Source organism: Olea europaea, unplaced genomic scaffold (assembly GCF_002742605.1).
Source record: "Olea europaea var. sylvestris unplaced genomic scaffold, O_europaea_v1 scaffold1748, whole genome shotgun sequence".
NCBI lineage: Eukaryota > Viridiplantae > Streptophyta > Magnoliopsida > Lamiales > Oleaceae > Olea > Olea europaea.
Window position 1 is genome coordinate 76,220 of NW_019235196.1, and position 5,656 is coordinate 81,875.

Sequence of the window (5,656 nt, forward strand, 5' to 3'; positions counted from 1 at the left end):
CTGCGTAAGAGGTACTGGTGCAAGAATGCCTTCTTCAAATCTGGCCAACTCCTAATGCTCAGACGAGGAAGTCTGCTATACCACACTTCAGCAGCTCCGCCCAGGGTTAGGTGGAAGGCTCTACATTTCAAAGCAAGCGAGGCTCCCCTGAGGCTCATTTGTGTCATGTACTTGGTGAGGTGCTTCTCCGGGTCCCCGTTTCCTTTATTCTTGGGGATCTTAGGAGGCATGAAATTCGTAGGCATTGGGAAGCTTCGGACTTCCCTTGAGAAAGGGAGGTTATCATCATCATCGTCAATTTCATAGGATCGACAAGGCCTATCTGACCCTTCATCATCTTGAATGTTTTGAGGAAGTGGAGGTGCTTCTCCTCGACTGCCCCAATCGACTAAGTCCCTTCTCTCCTTCCTATTTCTAGGAGGAGGAAGTGCTTGTTCTTGCTCCTGTTCTTGCCGAACTGATCTTCGCACTGAGCAGGACCTTATTACTAGGGTCCTGCCCTATTCGGTTGAAGACGGTGACTGAACTTTGTGCTTCATATTCTTGAGAGAAATTGTCCCCAATTGTGGTTCTGCTGGCTGGCTCCCTTGTACATAGGATGTGGCTTCCGCACCCACTTCTCTTTCGAAGGGACGTTATCTATGCTGGCTCACATGGCCTCGGGAACGAGATGCAGGGGCTTCCTAAACTGGGTAAGATCCTTGGGGCATTTGAGAGCCCTGGTGACCTCGGGCTTGCATGAGAAGTTCATGCATCGCCATATTCTGGGCTGCGATGTCTCTCATGCTCGCAGCTATTTGAGTCATTCCTTCAGTGAGCATGACTGTTCTTTCACCTCGACGATGCCAGTGATGGGGTCTCTGGTGAGTACGAAGCACCTTTTCTTCAGAGGCCTCTCTCATAGGGTTCTCGTCTTCATGGTTGGAACTCATCTTATCTCCTTTTTCAAGGGTGATAAGAACTTGGATTATAACTCGACTTTGCTCTTTTTAAGAACGTGCCCTTTTCAAGGTAAGTTATTAGTTTTCCGGTGGTTTCTCCAATGGAGAATGTAGAACTTTGGACAGGAAGTTTCCCACAGAAGGCGCCAATCTCTTGACCTCGCGAATTGGACCCTCCACGTGGCCAACCGATAGCTGCTCCACGTAATCCTCTCTGCGCACAGTCAGATGCATACGGCCAGAACTAGCGAGGGTGGCGGCGATCGCATACCCTCCAACGGTCAAGTTAGCTCCTGGTGATCAGAACAGTGCCAATGTTGTGCAAAAAAGGTAGGGTGGAGAATATATATATTTGCTTATTGTAGAGAGCTAATTCGTAAGAGTTTCATTACCTTTGTCTCTTGTCAAACCTTGGGTATTTATAGTTGAGGAGAACCGTTAGAAATGGGACACGTGTATGCATCCGACGATGTGAGGTGTCTACTCATAGGCGTCAATCATCCGCGTCTATAGAGTGGGCGGGTAATTACTTCTCCCGAGTTGAGTTGACATAAAGTTGATACGTCACATCAACTAGGCTCATGGAGACGTCAAATCAATTAAACATTGGGGGCAGAAAGGATCATGACACAGATTTCTTTTTGAAATTGACTGTGGATCCTCTCGGAATGTACTGCATCTCGGCTTCAGGGGCGAGGACGCTTCGGTTGGTTCAATAGATTGTCTGTGCCTCGCAGTGTGTTAGCAGATCGACAACATTGGTGGTGGTGTCACTTCGGAACCACTTCGGATGGGTGTTGAACACCTCGTATAACGCGGTGGTAGACTTTTCGAAGTGGTTCAGATAAGGACGTAACATATACAAAACATCCTTCAAATCAACAAGGAAATGCTGAAGAAAACATGGCGTTGTTGAGTGAAAAATCAGACCTATATGATATCACTATAACGGGGCAAGAATTTACAACTTCTGGACAAGATAGTTTGTATAATAATATGATATACCCTAGCAACAATCCTTGTTAATGATTTGTAAAGACATTAATTATTTTGGCACTTGTTTAATACTTTTGTCATATGAATGAGCATCTATATATGTGTCAAGTATCCCGCCTTCTCTTGTTAATCCAAGTGTTAAAATATGTTGAAGATGGAAAAGTTTAAGCTTTTAGATAAGAACAAATGACTATCGATTAAATATTAATTTCTATACGTCCCGTACATGTAGGTGGGTTATGTTTCTTCTCATCAAAGCTTTACACATGGACAGGTTTTTTTATAAATGGTTGGCGCAAGGTTTGAACCCAGACAGCTCTTTATTATGTTAGACAACTTGACCTAAAAACTTAAACATTATGATAAACTTAATTGTAAGTATGGAATTTACATGGAAAGAAATAAATTTTAGGCAATTTAATTGGATAGAACTTATTTGTATGAAAATTACTAATTAAATATGTTTGATTGATTTAGTTTTCAAATCAGAATTTATCCATTTTTAATTGATGGGTATATGAGAGAGAGCGGATAGTTGTGAGAGAGAGAGTGGATTCCTTGAAAACTAGAATCCGAGTCCCTTTAAAGAAAATATGTGCTTTGATTTTGAAAAAAATATGATCATGTGATCAGAAATAGGAAAATATTTTTCATGGAAAAAAATGTCAATTAAACAGCACAAACATAAAAATTTGGATTAAAAAAACACATTTCGATTGAAAAATATTGGCAATCAAATGTCCATAAATATATACCATTTAAATAATATCTCCTACAAAATATAGTTGTACGATATATATAGGTGTAAAACGAATTGACAGCCCTTTGACATAGCTCCTACTTGTAAAAGAATTTCCTGAGGAAGCTGCCTAGAATTCTTTTGAGTCCGACAAGTACAATTTCAAAATATTTAGTGTCCTCGATGATTGAAGCATGCAACAGTGAGGCCATTTTGAATGTGTTAATGTTTGGAAGAAATGTTAATGTGCTACTTAATTTCATCAACCGTTAAAACATTCTGATACATACATATCCCTATCAGAAATTTTTAAAAAAAATTGCAAACTAAATCAAGGAGCCACAATCAAATCACTTGACCTAATGTTAACTTTAAATCTTATTCACCTACGTAATATGTAATTCTATTCTATTATGACTTAAAAAAATTAAATAAAAAAATATATGACCGATTTTTCATCATAGTGGAATAGGGCCAGTTCCATTGCATCAAGATAAAATGTGTTCTAGTAAAATTAAAATTAGGAATGGCAGCCAATTTATGAAATTGAATAATTTGAGCGTTCATTTGTCAAATCATTAATCGATAAAACTTATAATTTTTTTTATTTTTTTAATTCACTGGGTCAAGTAATCTATTACTGGATCTACTTTTCTGTATCACAAGTGTTTGTTCATGGTCTATGACATCATTTTCTTATTCATAGAGATCCATGTTCGGGGGGAGCTAAAAAAATAAAAAATAAAAATAGACGTCAGGTTGGGACGAAATTTATTCCAATGAACTCACACGATAAGAGGTGCGCTATGCCACATGAAATTTAGTTTATAAAGCTAAGCTCATGATACTGATGACCAAGTGGGTCAAATACTTAAAGCAAGTGCAAATTCAAATAACAACCTTAAGATGTCCTAGATTTTTTTTAGCTTTCTTTGTAAAACAAAAAATTGATGCCCTTCCAGGAAATATAAAGGGACATAAGCATGATAGGCATGAACAAAGTGTTGGGGACTTGGAGATGAAACAACAACTTTAGAAGAGGAGAAGAAATTATTACAAGAAAACACTTCAAAATGAGCCACTGGTACAAACACTTCATTTTAATCCGCTCCATGTTGGGGAGGGTATAGTATGTATACATTTTCCTATCTTGAATGACATCATCAAAAGTTACAATTGCATGATCAACAAATTGACAAAAAGAGTTAATTCTCCTAAAGATTTGTGTAATGTTGTGGCCCGCCCTTCAGTTGAGGAAGAAGATGAATATGAAGGTGTTTTATGACTATGATTTGGTTGTGGTGTCATTGGTGGTGTTGGTCGAGGTGGAACCACTCCTCCTTGTTCCTCATCATCATCAGAAGGAAAGAAATATTTATAATCTTCACTTTGCTGATTTTGCCTAAATGTCATCTTCGTTAAATTTGAAATCTCTAGTAGTGATTACTTTCTTATTCATCAGGTTGTAGATTTTGTGGCATTTTGATCTGAAACTAATAGCCAGTGAAGACATACTTCTCACTCTTGTCATCCAATTTGCTCATTCTTTCTTTTAGATCATGAAAACAAGCAATGTTTCGTAGTTGACTTCCTGGGCTCAAGCAAATGCATTACCCCTGGTAACAAGAACTAAAGAATTTCATCATCTCTCTCGAATTCACCAATTCTAAGAGTGACACCGTTCTGCTTATATACTCTATCAGCAAACTTATTGTGTACCCTTTTGCCTCCACATATCAAAGCGTGATTGGTGGTATGCAATATTTTTCACTTTAGAGTCCTGATATTGCTTACACTGTCCATTAACTTGCCCACGCATACACCCACACAAATACATTGGACTGCTCCAAGCACATTCGTCGATACTTGAAGCACATTATCTCCCATCTCTTAGTACTTCAAAGCTTCCAACCACATCATCTCACTGCATATTCTGATGCTGATTGGCCGGCTAATTATGTGATAATTAACTTCGATTTATGCCTACATTATCTTCCTAGTATTCAACCCAGTTCCATGGTTCTCTGAAAAGCAAAGAACAGTAGTTCGATCTTCCACTGAGTTTGCTTTGATCACCAATCCGCTGTGACAGTATTAGAAAATAATAATATAGATGTGTAAATCGAATAATTTCAACAAAGAATTGGGCGGTCTCCGGTGAAGCAAGCTATCAAGCCCAATGTTTCTTTTTATTATTATTTTTGTTTTTAGTTAATTTTCTAAAAAGTGAACAAAAATTGAAAATTCAAAAAGGACAAGCCGATAGTCTGACCCACCTTTACGAAGATGGAATGGACCCAAAGGCCGAGCTTCAAATGCTACACATAAAAGTAATTACATAGCAATCCATCCAAACCATAACGATCAAAATAAGTACACAAACTACTAACTCTTTAACACGTTCATAGTGAAAATAAAGATAAAGAATGTTTGACAATACCGGGTGGGCAAACGCAACAAGAGAAGGAACAATAATCAACATAAAGACTTGACCCAACGAGATTGCTCTTAATTTGTTAAGTATACTTTATTTATTATTGGAATATTTTTATTCAGTAATTGGTCAACGATGACTACAAATTATTCCTTTTTTATTCATGAGAAATGAGAAAAAATTGTCATTCAAAACTCAACTGTAGAATAAAATGATACAATATTGGATGTTTTTTTTTCCGTTGATATTCAACGTAAATTTGTCATATATGATGCACATAATTTGAACAATCAGCTTAATGAACTCCTCTCCACCTTAATGAAATTTCCTCGCGATTCATAGGAGAATTATGAAAAGAACAAATATCGTGTGCAGAAGAAAAGTCTTCTACTTTTCCCATCAATATTTGAATGGACGGTGTAGGTGAGAATTAAATGTTGAATTGACTTACGGAAGCAGCCGACGCGTTTGTTTGTTCTGTCTTTTTCATGAGTGAAGATTTTGAATTTAACACGACAATTACCAACTCGTTAAGGTGACTTTTCT